The 21276-nt window shown below is 45.9% G+C and overlaps 1 protein-coding gene across 13 annotated transcripts in view; it reads right to left on the minus strand.

Annotated features, from left to right (window-relative positions):
* Positions 1-21276, minus strand: part of pcbp3 (poly(rC) binding protein 3) — an 80561-nt gene that overhangs the window by 23353 nt on the left and 35932 nt on the right. The window contains exon 1 of one of the 13 annotated variants that reach the window (XM_035392498.1): positions 1890-2016. The exons of the other annotated variants lie outside the window; for them this stretch is intronic. The gene's annotated coding sequence lies outside the window, so the exon portion shown is untranslated. Of the gene's footprint in view, positions 1-1889; positions 2017-21276 lie in introns of those variants that run through there. 13 annotated transcript variants of the gene reach the window in all.

Raw genomic sequence — 21276 nt, forward strand, 5'->3', positions numbered from 1 at the left:
GCTCTATTAGGCACATACCCTGAAAGCAAGTCAGTTAGGTAGGGGGTGCTAGGCCATGAAGTGTCTTATAAACTAAAAGAATTTTAAAATCAATCCTAAAATGGACTGGTAGCCAATGAAGTGCTTTTACAACATGTGTGAGTTATGTGTGCTCTCTTTTTGGTTTTAGTCAATAAATGAGCAGAGTTTTAGACTAGCTGTAAGTGATTGATAATAAATAATGACAAACCAGAAAAAATAGCATTGTAGTAGTCATGTCCACTCATAATAAAACCTGTATTAGTTCATGTAAAGTGCTTTTCTATAAAAGTGGTTTCACTAGAGCAGTCTTAACAGCCTATGGGAACTCCCCAGTTTGAAGGGAGTAATCACTTAAGTACTTAAGACTTTGTCAGACAGAGCACTAAAAACTATTTTATAAAGGGAGGTGGGGATAGGGTCTACAAGACTGGGTGAGGACTTGAGTTCCGCAAGAAATTTGCACAGCATGTCATGGTTAATCACATCAAACTCTTGGGTAGGAATTTTAGTGCCAGAGCAAATATTTACAATTTTGCCTATGAAAAAAGAAACTAATTCTGTGCATTCTGATATGGAGAAATAATCACTTGTGTGGGCATGGGGAGGATTGAGAAGGCGGTCGATAGTGGAGAGGAGCTTTCTGGGGTTATAATAATTATCAGTTATTAAAGTCTAGCCAACTTAATGACCTAATTGAAAGCAGTAAATTTCTCTCTAAATATGTCATAATACACCTGTAATTTATTTTTCCTCCTAATTTATCTCCGCTCCACCTTACGACAACATTGCTCAGGCTGTAGTGTTTTTTAATGAGGGTACTGCTGTAGTGGCTTAAAATTAACATAAAGGGCTTAGCTTAGATAGGGCCAAGGACAGGCCCATGTGGAACCTCATAATACCATTTTCAGCCTTTTTATGTCACCTTTTTTTCTCTAATGATTTCATTCATGTCCCAATCAAATTGCATGGCTAGCAATGAGGCAAAAGCTAAATTGCCATTTAAAAGCAGAGGACTGATAAAAACCATCTCATTATGTCTCTCACAAGCATTTGCTTGACTGTTTGGAGCCAAATGGTGAAAATATGTGAAGCATTTCTGGGTGAAAAAAGCTTTTCTATGAACAGATATAATGTGCTTTTCAGCATTTTGGCCACGGTCCCAGCCTCCTGAGATTCATTAATAATTCAAAGAATAGCAGCCAAAAAATTGAGTTTATGACTCAGGAGGTAGGTTGAGTGCTCGATTTTGGCAGCGGGTTCAATGACATTAACATCATTATAACAGTTTTAGCAGAGATTTTGAAGATTTCAGCATCAGTAGTAGTTTAGTAGTGATTTAAAGAATATTATCGTGCAGGGGATACACAGCTCACCACAGGTAGGTGAATAGGCTCTGAATGGCAACATAAGAGGCCATCTTATCCAGGAAAGCCAGGTCTTCCTCCACTGGAGATAGGTGACGAGCTCAAGTTTTCTCAGAACAAGGTCCTCTAATGTAAAGCAAAGGGTTGAATAAAAGAGCTCTTGCAAGTGAAGACAGTCAAGCTCATCTACACCAGAGATCCTGTGCAATGGGATGATGTGTAAACACCTATAATGTAATAAATAAAGGATTTATAAGGTGAAGGGCAGATGGATGTTTCATTCAGGAGAAGAAGTGCTCTGGTATAATGGCCTCGTGGTCACAGTCCTACTGCTGTATGAAAAGCCTTCACACCTAACAAGGAGATCATGAATGCCCTTAACTGAAAATTGACTATTCCCACTTGCATAATGAACACACTGTTCATCTATCAGGTTTTGTCAAACTCAGTCACTCCTTCATCAACAAAGGTGAAGTCATGCCTTCAAGGTGGCTGTGGATGTACCTGGACGAAGACAAAGGTGAACTCTGCCAGCCCAGTCAGCTGCGGACAGCCTGAATCTCTGAATTAAAGGCGTCTTTATAATGCCAGGGGCCTGTGGTGAGAGTGGGGAGTCTCTTTCCTACAGCCGAATGAAAGATATCAACTCATTACATCAAAGCCGTTAAGCAGATATTTCTTTCTAAAGCAACTGACACAGCTTTTTTGCACTTTTACATAGTATCCGTTCATGCAGCTGGATAAATACTGAAGCCATGCAGGTTAGGCACCTTGCTCAAACAGCAGTGTCCTTCTTAGGAACTGAATCTGCAAACTTTAGGATACAAGCCCAGTCGCTTACCCATTATATTACACAGCCACCCAAATGGAAGAGAAGAGGAGCATCCAAACATGTATGAGCTGATGATGCACTGCAGCCTCTGCTTCGGGGAGGGTCCTTCTCTTCAGTGAAAACATGTAACACTGATGTTCTTATTTCAATGCGTGTCACCAATGAATGTTTCCAATGTAGCGCAACCAGGCTGAGCAAGCCTGCAGAGAGCACATGCTGTGATACATGATCAGGTGGAGAGTAGGATGAGAGGGGTTCTGCTCCCGTTATCTCAAATCTAAGTACTTCCACGTGGCTGATGTAGCATCCAAAGTGTGGAGGAACCTTCGTTCTATGAGCATCCTGTTCATGGTCCAGAAAATGAATTACCCCAGCATCTCCAATGTATGCATCCTAACCCCCCCCCCCCCCCCCCCCCCCCCCCCCCCATATCCACACCCACTCTGATTGTGCACTCCCCCCCCCCCCCCCCCCCCCACACTCCCCAAAAGATGTGACAGCCACACCCGCAGCCGGAGAGCCTGGTAGGAAACAGAGGCCATTTTGAGGGAAGGAGAGTTGTCTGGGTTTTGAGCTGTAAGAGCCATGGCAGAGGGGCCATCTGGAGAGGCTGCTGGGATTTATCCTATTAAATAGATCACCAGTCCTGTCAGTGGATCAAGAGCCCGTGGATAACGAGAAGTGACAGTGTTTATTAGGGGCTGCGCGGCTCGTACGCGGTTTCAGGGCCAATTAAAGCCTGCGGCGCACTGCCTGTTCCCCTTCCCACCACAGCCCACAATTCAGCCGCTATGAGCAGCTAACGGGCTGCAGGAGAGAGATTCAGCCACTATGAGCAGCTAACAGGCTGCAGGAGAGCAATTCAGCCACTATGAGCAGCTAACGGGCTGCAGGAGAGAGATTCAGCCACTATGAGCAGCTAACAGGCTGCAGGAGAGAGATTCAGCTGCTATGAGCAGCTAACAGGCTGCAGGAGAACAATTCAGCCACTATGAGCAGCTAACAGGCTGCAGGAGAGCAATTCAGCCACTATGAGCAGCTAACAGGCTGCAGGAGAGAGATTCAGCCACTATGAGCAGCTAACAGGCTGCAGGAGAGAGATTCAGCCACTATGAGCAGCTAACAGGCTGCAGGAGAGAGATTCAGCTGCTATGAGCAGCTAACAGGCTGCAGGAGAACAATTCAGCCACTATGAGCAGCTAACAGGCTGCAGGAGAGCAATTCAGCCACTATGAGCAGCTAACAGGCTGCAGGAGAGAGATTCAGCCACTATGAGCAGCTAACAGGCTGCAGGAGAGAGATTCAGCCACTATGAGCAGCTAACAGGCTGCAGGAGAGAGATTCAGCTGCTACGAGCAGCTAACAGGCTGCAGGAGAGAGATTCAGCCTCTACAAGCAGCTAACGGGCTGCAGGAGAGAGATTCAGACTCTACGAGCAGCTAACGGGCTGCAGGAGAGAGATCTCACTCAGCTTCACATTTACCCCACAAATGATTCTGTGTCCGTATTCATTCATATTCATCGGTAGGCGACGATGGCCAATCTCGCCTTTTCTGCAGACGGGTACAGACTCAGAACAAACTGTGGGATGAATGTGAAGCTCAGTGTTTCGCCTGCACCTCTAGATCACTGGTTCCATTAGTACAGAAGCTAAGGCAGCCTCTCCTCCCTGACCTAGGGTTATTACCCCCAGCTCGCACTGTGGAAACCTGAGGCACCGCATGCTAATCTGAATGGCAAGGCTATGCTAAGGATGCAGGGTTACTGCTGAACCATTAAAGCACTTCCCTTCAAAACCCACAGGCCAGATATGCTAAAGCTGTAGCTTGTGAAGTTCTGCCCAAACGGAGCAGGGGCGGTCCCTAGCACACGACAGCGTGAACGTGCGGTCATTCCCCCGCGTTCCCGGTGACTGGCTGACCTCGCTCGCTGCTTGCCCTGCGCTGTTTCGCTGTACGTGACATGGCTGGCGGCTGCCCAGGCGCTGCGCATGGACGGCCGTGGGTTCGACCCAGCCTCCTCACTCAGAGAGACCCCCACAAGAGAAAGAAACTGTCCAGCTGAATTTAAACAGCACTTTGCAGAGCAGACTGCCGGGGGTGGGGAGGGGACAGGCCCACTTCTGTTAAGGATCTTAACAACGACCAAGACTAGAAATCCCCCATTAAAAATACAAACACAAAATGATTACTGCATATCTAGCCATAGACTGCTTTCTTTTGCAGTTCGAAAACTGTGAGCTGTTAAAATATGAATGGGGGTGGATGCAGTATAATCTGAGTCCATCCCCCATCATCTGTTCTGTCCTAATCCTCCCAGGCACACTGATTATTATATTTTCATATGAACCATCCATAAACATGGGCGATGAGCTAGGAAACTGTGGTGCCAATACAATGAGTCTGTAGCACCTTCCGTCCTGAAGAACTGTAGCACTCAGAGAATGGGTCTGTATACTGAAGGCTCCGCACACAGATAGACTGATAGACACACACACACAAGCTACATAAAAACGCTTATGAGTTAACTTCAAAGGAACCAGTTTAAGTCTCATTTCTCCTAATGCCTTGTGGATAATGCAGAAAGACATTGACTACACGCAAGTACACACAAGCATTACTGTTTTCCTTCTCCCAGGAAATGAGTATATCCTGCAAGGAAAATGTCACCATATTGAAATGTGTTTTCGCAAAGGATTCCGACAGCCTCGCTGACTTGTAAAATTACATCCATCCCTGTTAAAAACCTACTTTGCATATTTTGTAAAGCACTTAGTACTGATAATTTAACCCAGAGCCAAGAAGTAATGCAGATTATCAAGGTCATTGCAATAATTGTAGTCACAGTAAATTATTATTATACGATTGAAATATGTTCTGCATGAAAAGCAGAAGCCTATTTTGCCAGTGCATGGCTGAGGTTGTCATTTTGTGCTGTGATGACATCACACTGACCTCTGACCTTGTCAGTCAGCCAGCATTCCTGCAGGACCACACGCATGCCTTCTCAGATGCTGTCTCTGACATTAAAAATATATTTATTTATTTTTTACTGCAAAATATATTTTATATGCATGTGTGATGAAACGTTACTTTTGCCATGAAGACATCATGCCAAATTTAATTAGGTAATTGTTTAAGATTCGCATACCTTACACATACAGTACCTTAGCGGTGGGGTTCAGAGACTGGCTATCATTCATTTCTAAAGAAAATCACAGAATTTACTGACAAGACAGATTCTCTCAAGGATGGTTCTGGCATGAAGCTAAGACACAACTTCCAACCATACGTGCAGACACGGTCAATTTTGACCTATTGTGGATGAAAACTTTACAGTAAGTTCAGCAAGAAAGGAAGTACAGCAATATGCCATTTCTAGAAACAACTGCACTTAATTTGACTAGAGTCATATTCATGTTAAAAAAAGGGGAAAAAATCATACTTTGAAAAAAGACACTGTAAAAAGTTTAATTCTCAATTACTTCAATAGCTTTAGAATACATTGTTAAATATCCTTGTGACAGAAAAGGAAAATGTCAGATGAACTACCGCCCTCTGTCCTCGGAGATTAATGTAGAATAGCTGCTCAGAGAAATGGTGATGTCACTGGGTGATGTCATTACAGTATGACTGTGAATTTATGTGTCATTTGCTCTGTTCTATGGTGTTTGGTTCAGTCCTTGGTTAAATAGCTGCGTGCAAACAAAGGTAAAATTGAGCATTTTAGGCATTTAGGAAATGTTCTTATCGAGCAACTTACACAGCATGCATTCTTTCACACCCACTATAACACATTTAAACAGCCGGATATTCACTTAAGCACTGAAGCACAAAGGTCTGACTCAGAATAACACCCACAATGTTAGCCCAGTTCCCTAACATTATCTGGGATAACTAGCACATGTAGTATAAATAAATATATTGCCACACAACTCAAGCCCTCCTCTCTTTTCACCATCAAAGATACCCACGATACCTCTCTCCTGTCCGTCACCCACTTGTTTACTGTTACAGATAGTAACACTGTGTTCATTTTGCCTCAGCGTGATGCCCAACAGTTTGCAGTGTTCCCAGATGGTTCTGTCCCATCCAATGAACTGAAACGACAGCTGAAAGTGGCGAAGGCAGCCATGTTAGAATGCTTGAGAGGGACTCATTCAATCGGTATCCAATGGAAACCTGAGATGAGGATGGCAGCGCTACTTCTGTATGTCTCGTACACAGGAAGGCCAGGGGTCATGCCTTTGGTTACTGGTAAAACTGCTGGTTATAAGGTGCTTATTAATCACTGATGCAAATCACCATCTCGTTTGCGTTGTCTGTCCGTGTTGTTGACTGTATGTGACTGCAATCGGGCGTGAGCTCCAAGCATTCTGGGGCTGCATGTTCCCTCTCCTGGAACCGTGTCCCATCCGGGACGGGGGTGGTGGGGGGGAGGGGGGGAGCGGGGCGTCCGAGGAGGCGCGGACGCCGCGCTGCAAGCCGCTCCCGAGGACCCTTTCGTTAGCGCGCGCGTCTGCGGAGAGCCGGCCCTACACGGCCTGACAGCCGGGGCTAAAGCTGTCAGCCCCAATCAGTCGCCCTGGCAGAGATCTCAGCCCAAATTACAGTCAAACGCAGGCTGGGGGTGGGGGGGGGAGGGCGTGGGGGGGGGGTGTGCCACTGCGGCGGCCACGTTTGCTTCCTCGCACGGACGCGGAAGAGGGCTCCGCCGTGGCGGCCGGGGGGAGGAGAGGGCGGCCGCCGCGAGCGGACCGCGCCTCCCGCACGGGCTCGGTGTCTCCTCCGTGTGAGGAGGAGCGTCGCATCACACCAGGCTGCAGCCCGTCCGTCCGTCCCTGTGTGTCCGCCCGTCCGTCCGCCCCTGTGTGTCCGCCCGCCCGTCCGTCCGTCCATCCGTGCTCGCGCCCGCGCCAGCTCACTCGCTACGTTCACCACATCAGCGACGAGTAAAGAAGCCATGGACTGAATTCCGACTCAGATAATTTGACACCATCTACACATGAGCATCTGCCACTTCAAAGACCGATGTTTGGATTCCGGTACGAAACACAAGATCGATCACAAAGCTCATTGTAAGCCTGAACACAAACATCAAACAGGGCTCCAGTCCAAAAGAAAAATATAGTGGTATTATTAAAAATATAAAAACAGTCTCCTTTAGTTTTTAACCTAAGGGAATCCCAATAAATTCAATTTTTACATGTACCCACAAAAGTAATTCTTGCGTATATGGGTTAATGAAAATTACTCTACATCCTTTACATGTTGCTCATTTGCATTTATGATCTTTGTACAACTTTATGTAAAGAATTTTAAAAAAAAAGAAATGTCTCTCGCAATTTGGTGTGGGGATGTTTGCTCATTTCACGTTAACCATGAACACTGAGACGCCATTGAATAGACAAGCCGCCTCGCTTCTCTTCTTATAGACGAACACTAAAGGAATCACCATGGCAGACAGCGAATGGATGACATTAATTGGAATAACGATGGGGAAAATTACTCAATAATACTGTAGGTATAATTATGGGAATAATGTACTGCTCACGATGGGAAAGATATCTGTCAAGGTCAGTAATGAGACTCAAACGGACATGCAATGAAAGGGACATCGTACTGTCCATCACGATATGACAATGTGGATATTTTTTGCCATTAGGACTGCATAGTGACTGTTAAAGGTAATAAAACCATGCATTCCCATACACATTGACATGTAGCAAAGATTTCAGAGCAGAACCACCAACTGATGCTTGCATTTTCCAAGGAGCAAACATGCACTCCGGCAGTGCCTATGGTTTGGTATTTGACCAAAGAAGAAATACGTGGACCAATACGTAATGATGACTTAATACCTGAATAAGATATTCCTGTTTAGGGTTTGTCTTTACAATGCCAAGAGATAGCAAAAACAAATCTTTAAAAAATGATTTTGCAATCACATCATTCTGAATAAATGTAGTCATCACCCATTCCGCGACGGTCACCAGGAAGCCATTTGTATCACATTCGGAGTCAGCGCTCAGAATCCATGGGAAAGCACATATGGTTTTTGGTCATATAAACTCACTCAACCAAACTGGACCAATGTCAGATCAGTCTTCGCCCGTTGCACTACCATCGAAAGTCACCACTTCTTATGACTCATGAACCAAAATTTAGGAAAGTGATTAAAGACACGTCATCTCCTTTCAATGGAACCCTTCAGTGTCTGATATTTAGAGAAATAGCAACTGGACCTGTCCATGACCACAGACAACACACGAAAACGCAGATCAGATTTAAAAAAGGATTTACCTTTGTGCAGCTTCAGACAGATGGCCACCTCTTTCCACGTTCGCTAAAGATTAAAAACCGCAGAAGGAAAATTATTTTTTCCCCTCTCCTTTCACTCAGCCCAGACAGAACACTGACGGCTGATTGGCTGCGGGACTTGGTCACGTGGACACGGCAAAAAGAACACGTGACCTCTAGCGGAATGGCGGAAAAAAAACAGAAATCCCCTAAATCTGAATCTGGTGGTGGTGCGGCACCTTGGCGTGTGCGTTTTTGTTGTGTTTTCGGGAAAGTGGGTCGTATTATTTGCGGGGCGATGGTGTCCCAGCTGCGGATGGATCGGCCCCCCGGGGGCGGGGAGACTGGGAACCCCGGAATCGCTGCCCCCACCTCATTTCCAACAGGGTGTCCCCCCCCCCCCCCCCCCCCCCGCAAACCTCCATAGCCACAAATGCCCGTTCCCGTGGTGACCTGGCCTCCCTTTGCCCAGACTACAGGACCCGAGGCTCAGACAGGACACCAAGGAGGGGAACGGGGGGGGGGGGGGGTGGTTGTTATTGGGCTGTTGGGCAGGGGGGTGGGTTGGATGTGCCGAGGTTGGCATTCCAGTTCCTGGGGGGGGTTGAAAGCGAAGTGGGGGTGGGGTAGACGGGGCATGTTCCCATTGGCATGGTCCAGCCAACCTTTTAATCTGACGGTGTGGGGGAATTAACAGCAGCCGCGCTGACATCCTACCAGAATTATCTGCTCAGCCTGAGAGCAAATCCAGCAGGATTTCAGACGGAGATCAGAAATGGGGATTAATCAAGAGCGTTTGCAGATGAACAACTGCAGAACAACGGTGAGTGTGTGGGGGGGAGGGGGCTTTTCAACAATGCAGCTGCACTGATGAATAATAATAAAAAATGCCCTTGACTATTTACCATAGACAAATGAAGCCTTCACAAATAGGGCCAGAAAGACCTTTGCATAATCATCAGTTATTCTGCCTTCATTGAATTAATAATGTATTAGATACTGAATCTTACTGATTCATTTAAGGTTATGTTTTTATCTTTCAAATGATCTTTCTTCCCAAAACTAGAATGGCAAAACTCTCTAACTATCAAACTCCCTTTGGGAAAATCTGAGAAATAGAGCATTAAATATGACCAAATGACACTGTGGAAACGAGTAAAGCTGTGCCCCAAAGAACACAGCAAATGGAACAGCCAGTCAGGAGTGATTCGTTTCAAATGCAAACGCGTTTTGGACAACCTTCATGTTCAGAATAGTTGGTGCCAAAGAAGAGCAAGTTTGAACTTTGAAAATGCATACACTCTTTCCCCAGGCTATTTTATTCCTCTTTCTCCCTCTCTCTCGCACTCTAATTAGCACACACATGTGCATATGTATGCAAACACACACACACAATTCATGCTGCCTCTGTAACCTGGAAGCATAGAATGCACGCAAATTCATGATTCTAAAAGAGAAACAGATCCACAGACAAATATGCAACGCAAGACCAAGTTGAGGAACAAGTTCTCTAAACAAACACTTCACACTGTCTGTCCTTTCCAAAGGGATGAACAGGAATTCCCAGCCCCATTCCCATTACCATTCCCATTCCAGACAAAGTGAAGCGAACGAGATCCGGAGTCACGGGAAGCGAGAGGAAGTGGGTCTTACCCGGTCGGAGGGAAAGTTCCTGAGGATTCAGATGGGACCAAAGAAAGATGGAAAGATGGAAGACTAGGGGAGCACTGAGAGACAGAACAGCAGGCCCAGTCCTATAAGCAACTAACCCATCGCCCTCAGCAAGGTGACCATGCTGGACCATGGGTGGGTTGGGGGGGATGGGGTTCGGGGTGGGGGGGGGGGTGGGGGTTCAGGCAAGGCTACATCACCATCTCATCATCCCCACAACCTAATTGGTCCAGACGGGCGTGAAGGAGAGAGAGCGATAGAAGAGGAGGGTAACACAGTCACGTCTGAGAGCACGAACGTACCACAGCGGTGGACAGGACCCAATCGGGCTGAATATTTGGGGCGGGAACAAATGGGCAGCGGCAGACTGGACGGGAGGAGGGGACTTTGAGGCGTTATGACTTTGGTGATGTTCACTGAAATGAAGCGCTTCCTGAATCGATAGCTTTAACTTTGTCAGTCACCCTCAGCCTCAAATTGAGCAGAAAGCGCTGTTGGGTGCATGGATAATTACATATCTCTTTATTGACTTCTCGGCTGGGACGTTGCGTGGGGGTTGCAGGATAGATATTCTCAGTAGTATGTGTTATAGGTTAAAGGTTTAAAATAGAGGTAACTTGATTCGTGTTTGTAAAGAAAAATAACTGAATTCAGTTATGAAGGTTTTAACAAGACACAAACCCAGGTCAGGAGAGGTATAGAAGGGCATTTCATGAGAAGCGTAACCACTTAAGTTCCACCAAAATGCCCTGAATGGCTCAGAACAATCAGCATCCTCTCCCCATTATTTCACTTATGGCCTCTGCTTTTCAGATACACATTCAGTTGAGTGGAGAGTGCTTTACATCATCTGTTCAATATGAGGTCACCTTCTGTCCCAAGGGCGTATCGAGCCTACGGGCAAAGAGAACACAAGCCATGACAAAACCCCCCATGAAACCGACCCCTCGCTCTCTTCAGCGGCTGTGTGTGCGTAGAAAAGAGAGGTACGGCAGGAGTGGATATTGTGGCTCTAAGGCACAGTTCTTTGTTTCGGGAAGAAAGGCTCTCTGCTCTCGGGAAGCTTCCGGGCATGCAGGAGCAGCCCGTCCTGCCCCTCTCGCCCCTCTAATGGAAAATTTCCCCTGACCTTCTTTTGGCTGCAGTCAATGTTCCCCATAATGGGCTCCCTCGCAGCTAAAACCGATAAATAATGACGTGGGTCTGAAAGCAGGCTTTTAATGCAGCCCTGCGATCTCCATGCGCATTCTGCACCCGTGCTTCAGTGCATGGAACACAAGCTGCTGCATTTGAGCCAGGGCTGTTATGATGGCTGCCCCCTCACAGGCTAACAATTGTGTAGGAAAACATACACGATTAGATTACAGTATAAATATCAATTCGCCATCACTGCACATCCTGTTTAATTTGCTACCAAGCTGCAGATTACTGAGCAAGGCTTGTGACGGTAAGTGCCTTTACTGAGCAATACAGCAGGAAGCGCACAGTAAAGCCATCACATTTGAATGTAAATGTTATCCGAATAATGAGAAAGGAAATGGGGGAAAAGAAAGTTTCACACATCCATTATGGCTTCCCATTCAGTACTTATTCTCACAAGATTATTTAGGTACTGCACTCTGTAACAATCGGAACTTGAAAACATCAGTGGGCCTGGGTGAAAAAAACAAAATATACAGACGGGTGACAAATTAGTAAAACGTAAAAACCAACATAAAGTGTCTTGGGCCACCACAAGCTGCCAGAAGAGCTTCAATGCACCTTGGCATGGATTCTAAAAGTCTCTGGAACTCTACTGGAGGGGTGGAACACCATTCTTCCCAAAGATATTCTCTCATTTGGTGTTTTTACGATGGTGGTGGACAGTGCTGTTAGTCCAATATCTCCCATAGGTGTTCAATTGGGTTGAGATCTAGTGACTGTGAAGGCCATAGCATATGATTCACATCATTTTCATACTCAGCAAACCATTCAGTGACCCCTCATGCCCTGTGGATGGGGGCATTGTCATCCTGGAAGAGACCACTCCCATCAGGATAGAAATTTTTCATCATAGGATAAAGGTGATCACTCAGAATAACTATGTATAGATATGCAGTGACCCTTCCTTCTAAGGGGACAAGTGGACCCAAACCATGCCAGAAAAATCCCGCCCACAACATAACAGAGCCAGTCCTTGTGATTGAAGGTCCTGTATTCAATGGCCCAATAGTGGACCCTCTTTCAAAATCACTTAGATCTTTTGCTCTTGCCATCTTGATCCCAAATCAAGGTCAACTGGGTCTGCTCAGCATTTTTATACATGCCACAGAGCATGATGGGATGGTAACTGCTTAATTGTATCATGCAGCACACCCGTATGGAAGCATCCACATTTATGTTTCTCCACTCATTTGTTCAGGTTTTTCCTTTAATTTGTCACCAATCTGTGTATATATTAGCTGTATGTTATTGTGTTTCTCCAAATATTAAATCAGTTTGGACATATCACAGGGCAAAACTGTACATATTCCACACAGATAAAGCCAAAGAATGGGTAACCATGTACTACTCATCGCTAACATTATGACTCCTTTTGCTGGGGTCTGAGCTTTCTGAAAGATCACCTAATCCGGTGATCCCACTGCACTCTTTCAGAAAGGAGGGAAGACGGGAGGGAGGGAGCAAAAGTGGGAAGAATGGAGGGAGGGAGAGAAGGCAGAAATGGAAGGAAGGAAGGAAAAGGAGTTTTCAAAGCATAAAAATGACTCATGCAACATTCATGGAAATACCTAAACCTACTAAATCTTCTGCATGAATTCCATACATAGATGCTTAAATCTAAAATGCATTTAGGCAAATGATCCACCTGAGCAATACACAGGCAAACTGCGAGAGCAGGTGTGCTTTAAAAGCATGTTCATCTGACCGCATGCAAGGGACTGGCCATACGGAAAGCTTTTCGACCCCCGGTAAACAGCGCTTACACTTCACAACTATATCTGTCCCATTTCTCTTTAGATATCGGTCAGGGCCAGCTGGTTGTACGTCTGCTTTGCTTATTCGTTTTTTCCGCCCTCCTTTGGCTATGTGGTAATGCTGTGTGTTGTGATATCTTATGACCTTCTTTCATTGTGTCCTACACCCTGAAGCATCTATCAGTTCAATCTCAATCTCAAAGCACAGATTTCCCTTCAAGCAGGAGAGAATTTTTTTTGTTTTTAAGATTCAGAAATGAATAACCAAGTAAAACACTATGGTGAACTGGAGCAAATATATATTTTATCCTCAGAAAATACAGTCTGTAAATAAATCTATATTATATAGGATATAGTGAGAGAGAGAGAGAGAGTGAAAGAGAACACAGACAGATGCAGACACACACAAATACACACACTCTCACACACACACACACTTGCACACACAAACACACACATACACGCAAACATACACACACACACACACAGCTGCTGTGCAGTCTGAACTCTAATTTCCGCTCGTGTTGCGTCTGAAGAAATGAGGCGATGGCATCCTGGCTGCCGATGAGCATTTCAGGAGGGGGGGGGCATCAGTGGCGCTGCCCTGTGTCTGTAACAGGCCTTCAAAGGCCTGCCTGTCTCAGGAGGCGACGCCCACATCAGTGCCATCTCTCCAGGACAAAAAGAGGAGGCATCAGTGTGCCCGTGAGCAGCGTGCGAGTGAGCAGTGTGCCCGTGAGCAGCATGCGAGTGAGAAGTGTGCCCACGAACAGTGTGCCCATGAGCAGTGTGCCTGTGAGCAGCATGTGAGTGAGCAGTGTGCCCATGAGCAGTGTGTGAGTGAGCAGTGTGCCCGCGAGCAGTGTGCGAGTGAGCAGTGTGCGAGTGAGCAGTGTGCCCATGAGCAGTGTGTGAGTGAGCAGTGTGCCCGCGAGCAGCGTGCGAGTGAGCAGTGTGCGAGTGAGCAGTGTGCCCGTGAGAAGTGTGCCCACGAGCAGTGTGCCCATGAGCAGTGTGCCTGTGAGCAGCATGCGAGTGAGAAGTGTGCGAGTAAGCAGTGTGTGAGTGAGCAGTGTGCCCATGAGCAGTGTGCGAGTAAGCAGTGTGTGAGTGAGCAGTGTGCCCATGAGCAGTGTGCGAGTGAGCAGCGTGCCCGCGAGCAGTGTGTGAGTGAGCAGTGTGCGAGTGAGCAGCGTGCCCGCGAGCAGTGTGTGAGTGAGCAGTGTGCCCATGAGCAGTGTGTGAGTGAGCAGTGTGCCCGCGAGCAGTGTGCGAGTGAGCAGTGTGCGAGTGAGCAGTGTGCCCATGAGCAGTGTGTGAGTGAGCAGTGTGCCCATGAGCAGTGTGTGAGTGAGCAGTGTGCCCGCGAGCAGCGTGCGAGTGAGCAGTGTGCGAGTGAGCAGTGTGCCCGTGAGAAGTGTGCCCACGAGCAGTGTGCCCATGAGCAGTGTGCCCGTGAGCAGCATGCGAGTGAGAAGTGTGCCCACGAGCAGTGTGCCCATGAGCAGTGTGCCTGTGAGCAGCATGCGAGTGAGAAGTGTGCCCACGAGCAGTGTGCCCGCAAGCAGTGTGCGAGTGAGCGTGTGTGAGTGAGCAGTGTGCGAGTAAGCAGTGTGTGAGTGAGCAGTGTGCCCATGAGCAGTGTGCGAGTAAGCAGTGTGTGAGTGAGCAGTGTGCCCATGAGCAGTGTGCGAGTGAGCAGCGTGCCCGCGAGCAGTGTGTGAGTGAGCAGTGTGCCCATGAGCAGTGTGCGAGTGAGCAGCGTGCCCGCGAGCAGTGTGTGAGTGAGCAGTGTGCCCATGAGCAGTGTGTGAGTGAGCAGTGTGCCCGCGAGCAGTGTGCGAGTGAGCAGTGTGTGAGTGAGCAGTGTGCGAGTGAGCAGTGTGCCCATGAGCAGTGTGTGAGTGAGCAGTGTGCCCATGAGCAGTGTGCCCATGAGCAGTGTGTGAGTGAGCAGTGTGCGAGTGAGCAGTGTGCCCATGAGCAGTGTGTGAGTGAGCAGTGTGCCCATGAGCAGTGTGTGAGTGAGCAGTGTGCCCATGAGCAGTGTGTGAGTGAGCAGTGTGCCCGCGAGCAGTGTGCGAGTGAGCAGTGTGTGAGTGAGCAGTGTGCGAGTGAGCAGTGTGCCCATGAGCAGTGTGTGAGTGAGCAGTGTGCGAGTGAGCAGTGTGCGAGTGAGCAGTGTGTGAGTGAGCAGTGTGTGAGTGAGCAGTGTGTGAGTGAGCAGTGTGCGAGTGAGCAGTGTGTGAGTGAGCAGTGTGCGAGTGAGCAGTGTGCGAGTGAGCAGTGTGCCCATGAGCAGTGTGTGAGTGAGCAGTGTGCCCATGAGCAGTATGCGAGTGAGCAGTGTGCGAGTGAGCAGTGTGTGAGTGAGCAGTGTGCGAGTGAGCAGTGTGCCCATGAGCAGTGTGTGAGTGAGCAGTGTGCCCATGAGCAGTGTGTGAGTGAGCAGTGTGCCCATGAGCAGTGTGTGAGTGAGCAGTGTGCCCGCGAGCAGTGTGCGAGTGAGCAGTGTGTGAGTGAGCAGTGTGCCCATGAGCAGTGTGCGAGTGAGCAGCGTTCTCAGTGTCGGACAAGCTAGCCAATCTCTGGGGAAAGCAGAAGGCTGAAATCCCAAGCCACAGCCCAGTGTTCACTGATTTTCTACATCTTCTGAAGAACCCCCCCTTCACCCTGTGGGGCTGCTTGCCACATTCAGCACTGTCATGGTATATATTTGGTACCAGCTACAGAGCCCACCCATGTACCAGAACAGTGCCTTAACAGATACCAGACTGTGGGGTCCATCCATGCACTAGAACAAAGCCTTAACAGATATCAGACCATGAGCCCACCCATGTACTAGAACAGTGCCTCAACTGGATGAACTATCCAGCAGCATTTATTCATAACATTCTTTCATTCCATGTCCTCCTCCCTAAACCACACTGAAAGGTTAAAACCATTCAAATCCTCTGTTCTACCCTCAACTGCAGCCACGGATAAGAACAAAAAGACAAATTTATGGCTAGTCTGAACGCCCATCTATTTTCCACTAACTGCTGAGGCAAATGAGACCATATTGGCAGAGCAGTTCAAAGAAAGATTTTAAACCCCCATTTGTGTGACCCAGAAATGTACAGAAACCCAAAATAAGTTTCTGAAGTGATGAATGGTGTGAATTACACTCGTTTCCAAAAAATGAACTCAAAAGTCCCTATGAAAAACCAGTTCTGAATGGACTGAATGATGTACTTAATATCAGCTGTGTTTTTATCTGTTTCTAACTGTTTTTGTTTTAAATCTGAGCGGGGTTAAGATTTTTGTGTATATTCTATATAGGCAGTTATGGATTTATTTGCATCAGGAGCTAGTTGTTATAAGTATTTATTTACTTCGCAGTGTGAAAGGAGACATTGAGATTTTCTCGGGCTCAGGTCAGGCTTGAGAACATGTAAATCACTAAATGTGTGTCTTTAGCAAGACAGTGATTGTTGCTCATTGTATTTTGACTCACTGCTAGTCATAATCATCATCACATAACCTGGTAGTTAAACAAAAACATCAATTTCATGGCACACAAACTGCTTTAAAAGCCTGGCCCTAGTCTTTGAGGGGCCGCAAAGCAGGATTTTATTTGGGGCCCCCCAACCCTACATTATACAGTAAATAACATATATTCTAGAATAATTATTGGACCCCTGGAAATCACTTATGTTGCTTATTAGATAGGGCCATCTCTGTCCTAGCCAGCTTGACACCAATATCAATGGTATATTATTATTAGAGGTGGCATATGCAGAACTATTTTCAGTCACAGGAAAATGAATGGTGGGCAAATGCATATAGAATGTACGTGCAAACCACTACAAAAAATGTCATATTCTGTAAGTACATGCCACCATCCCCACTCCAACCCTTCCCCTATCCTGAAGTCATATCTCTGAATCAGCTGCTCCACCACTGGCTGTGAGTGACAGATATTCTCTCTGAGCAAGGCTGGGGGACCTTCAAACCAGGATTCCCTCTGAGAAAGGCTGGGGGACCTACAAACCAGGATTTCCTCTGAATAAGGCTGGGGGACCTACAAACCAGGATTCCGTCTAAGCAAGACTGGGGGACCTCCAAACCAGGATTCCCTCTGAGCAAGTTTGGGGGACTTTCAAACCAGGATTCCCTCTGGACAAGGCTGGGTAACCTACAAACCAGGATTCTACTGGGTACAACCACAAAACAAAACTGGCTGTTTCCTGTTTGGAGTGAATGTTACTTTAAAGTAGCATAATGAACTCTATGCCTGACATCAGCTGAAGTGACCTCTGCAGCTAACAGAGAGTACTAAGGGAGGAGTATTAGCTAAGATTTAGCTACCACTGCTGTGCCTGTTTGTAAATAATTGACAGCTGGCTGAAGGCCCACAGAAACAGGGAAGGCAAAGGGTCCAGGATCTGGGGGTTCTCTCAAGGGTGACCTGCTCTTGGCTCACCTGCTCTCTGGCTAATCTCTCCCGTCCTCCCCTCCCTCTGTGGATGTTAGTGCTCCTTCTCTCTGGCTAATCTCACTCATCCTCTCCTCCCTCTGTGGATGTTAGTGCTCCTGCTCTCTGGCTAATCTCTCCCATCCTCTCCTCCGTCTGTGGATGTTAGTGCTACTGCTCTGGTGCTGTATCTGGGGACAGGGTTTAATATACCTCGGGTTTCTTTGCGTTAGCTGACTTTAGAAAAACAGCTTTATTGGTATCATAAAAGTGGCTATCAGCTTGCTAAGTGAGCACAGGCTTAGTTGAGCTCTGTGTGCGATCCCGTGAAAGTGGCTTTCTGCAGAAATGAGCCTATAGCAGCACAGCATGGGCTGCCTGCTCTAGCAGCACGTTTCTCACCTGAGGGAAAAATACTGATGTGGACGGAAAAAAAGAACCTAAAACACTCATAATGGCAAAAAGTAACAATGCTGGCATCAATAAAACCAGGGAGGAGGGTTGGTAAAAAAATGGTGATAGTGTAGATTCCTTATTTAATACCTTATTTACCTTACCTATAGTCTATATCTACACTCTAATTTTCCTACAGTTTATGTCTAATGTAACACGTGCACATGATAGAGCTCAAGAGGGTTCTAGGGTTCAAGAAGCTAGCACACAAATTATACTAACATCCATTTATAAACACGGTTTGACAATTAATGCAGCAGTTTCTCTTTTCGGCATACTAAATGTAATATGCAATAAATGTGATGTTAACATAAAACAAAAATTAAGAAATAATTAAGAAATAAACAGCACAAATAAAACTATTAATTTATAACCAGAGAGAAAGAGACAGAAGGGGAGAGAAGAAAAGGGAGAGAGAGTAAAAGAGAGAGAGAAGGGGAGAGAGACAGCGAAAGATACAGAAAGTGAGAGAGAGTGCATGCATGTGTGTATGTGTGCTTCATGAAGACAGAAGCAGTGTTCAGTGTCCTTCCTAAGGGACAGTCAGACTGAATCAGTCTCAAACTGGATCCTTAGCTTTGTACTGTAGAGCATAGCATGGCCAGCCAGACCCCGCCCCCTTTTCTGTGTGTCCTGCTTCTTAATGCAAGCCTAACTCACTTCATTCAAACAACACACAGCCATGCTTTGCCTAGCAGCACTGTTCAAAAATATAAAAATAAACAAAAACACAACATAAAAAATTAAGGATCATTACTGCAGCCTAATGGAGTCAGCTTTGCAAGTCTGTTAGTGAAAGCATGCAAGTCATCTACTGTGTGATGCTTCCCTTTAGTTTCAACTTAATGTGAGACTTTGAAAGCCTTTACACTGAAAAACAAAAACAAATAAAACTTTGATAAAAACAAATATCACTTTGATCACTGATCATTTAAAAGTATGATGTATATTTTAATGGAATTATGTGAATTTAAAAGTCAAGGTTTTCAGGTTTAATTCAAATTGTAATGACTGGAATTCCATTCATGCTTTGTTGGTAAGATGCAGTGAATTCTAATATAAATTGAATTTAAGGTGAAAATAAGGTCCTTAGAGGTTATTCAGCTGAAACAAGGCAGGTCAGTTTGATGCCAAATGATATTTATTCATTTCACCTCCTTACATGTTAATTATTAGCCATGATTAGCAAGTAACTAATGAGGTCATAATCACATTAGATTTAAATATATTGTATGTTGTAACTTAACAATGGGAAAAAAACATTGAAATGTTACTCACATAAAAAAACTAATAATTAAATAATTTCATCTCTGAATTTTTAAATGTACATGCTTGCGTGTGTGTGTGTGCGCGCGCGTGCACGTGTGCATGTGTGTGTGTTGTCTATGCTTAGACCAATCATTTTTTAGGGTTTTCTCTCAAACCACCTATGCCAGCAATGCATAATCAGTTTGTACCTTTTTTTTCTTGTTAAAGGTACTTATTATTACCAAAACACAACATCATTGTACTTGTAGGGTACATTTGGGAAATCTGTTCCTTAAAGAACAAAAATCTTCCTCCACTGAACTTTAATTTCTAAGAGTGTTTAAAGCACTTTAGCTTCATCTGAGATTGCTCACTTCACAAGCACTGCACTTCAGACCTATCTGAGGTAGTGCCAGTCTCGGAAGGAGAGAATGATCTCAGGGAGCCATCTTCACTCTTGATAGGCTAGGATTCGGTACGTTTCCCTGACAACTGCATCACTCAACCCAAAGTGCCGAAACAGCGGAAATCAGAGTTTCGCTGCAGCCGAAGTGACGAAGTGGTCCCTCGTGCATGCTAACTCCTGCACTCCTGCAGACGCGATAAATCCCCCGGCACGTGCCGTGCTTTTACATCACCACAGGCGGTGGCATCGTTTATTACACGGAACTAACACCATTGTGGAAAACACGGACATGAAAACCCAGCCCGACCGGCTGCAATTACATTCACCAAAACCACAGAAAGACCTGCAGAGAAGTCCAATGCAGTGTTTATGTGGACACTGAGCAGAAAAAAACGAACACAAATCAACTCCAAATAAGCCAGAAGGGGCCTGCCATACAGACGTGGAATGCACGACACAAGAAACCGCTGTGTACGCTATCAAGATCAGAACCTACCGCTTCACAATATATGGGCAAACATTATTTCAACTTCCAATTATTGCAATTTTTTGAGTCTGTTATTTGTGTTTGTCAATGTGAGGGCCAGAGTTGTGCTAATGAAAGCCGAGGAAGGTATTATGAGGCTGAGGAACAAGTTTTAAAAAAAGAGTTGGAGACTTTGGCCTAACCTTAGGCTAACAAAGCCAACTGTTAGGAGCGTCATTAAGAGGAGAAGAGAACTGGTGAGCTCAAAACTCACAAAGAGGCCTGGGAAGACCTCTAAAGTGAATACGATGAATTTGGAGCCATTGGGTTGGACTTGAGCAGATACATTGGCTCAGTACACTTCAGAATTCATTCTGCTATCAGTACTGACATCATCAATGCAGACTACTGAGCCAGTACCTGTGGCAGACATACATGCCCAAACCATAACATCCCCACCACCATGTTTCACAGATGGGGGGGGGGGGGGTACCTTTGATCTTGGGCAGTTCCTTCTGGCCTCCAACACTTTGCTCTTGCCATCAGTCTAATACAAGTGCATCTTGGTCTCATCTTTACACAAGACCTTTTTCCAGATCTCTGAAAGCTCTTTCAAGTAGTTCTGAGCAAACTGCCATCCTGTTTTTTTGGCTAACTAGTGGTTTTCATCTTGCAGTGTAGCCTCTGTAGTAATGTTTGTTAAGTCTTTTGTGGACAGTAGTCACTGACACATCCATGCCTGCCTCCTGGGCAAAGGTTTGGAGTTTTTTCTTCATTACGGAGATAATTCTTCAGTCATCAACTGTAAAGGTCTTCTCAAGCCCTTTGCAATTACTGAGCTCACCAGTGCTCTCTTTCTTCTTGATGTTCCAGACAGGTGACTTTGGTAAGCCAAAGGCTTGGCATATATATCTGACTGTTCTTTTCCTATTTCTCAGCCTCACAATGGCTTCCTTTACTTTCACTGGCACACCTCTGGTTGACTTGACAAACATTAATAATAGACTCCAAAGGCAATCAAAAGGCTTGAATCAAAACTAGATAGAAGAAATGGAACACATTTGACTACTCAGAAACACTAGTGAAGCCATCTATAAATATAA

The sequence above is a fragment of the Anguilla anguilla genome, chromosome 15 (assembly GCF_013347855.1).
Source record: "Anguilla anguilla isolate fAngAng1 chromosome 15, fAngAng1.pri, whole genome shotgun sequence".
Classification (NCBI taxonomy): Eukaryota; Metazoa; Chordata; class Actinopteri; order Anguilliformes; family Anguillidae; genus Anguilla; species Anguilla anguilla.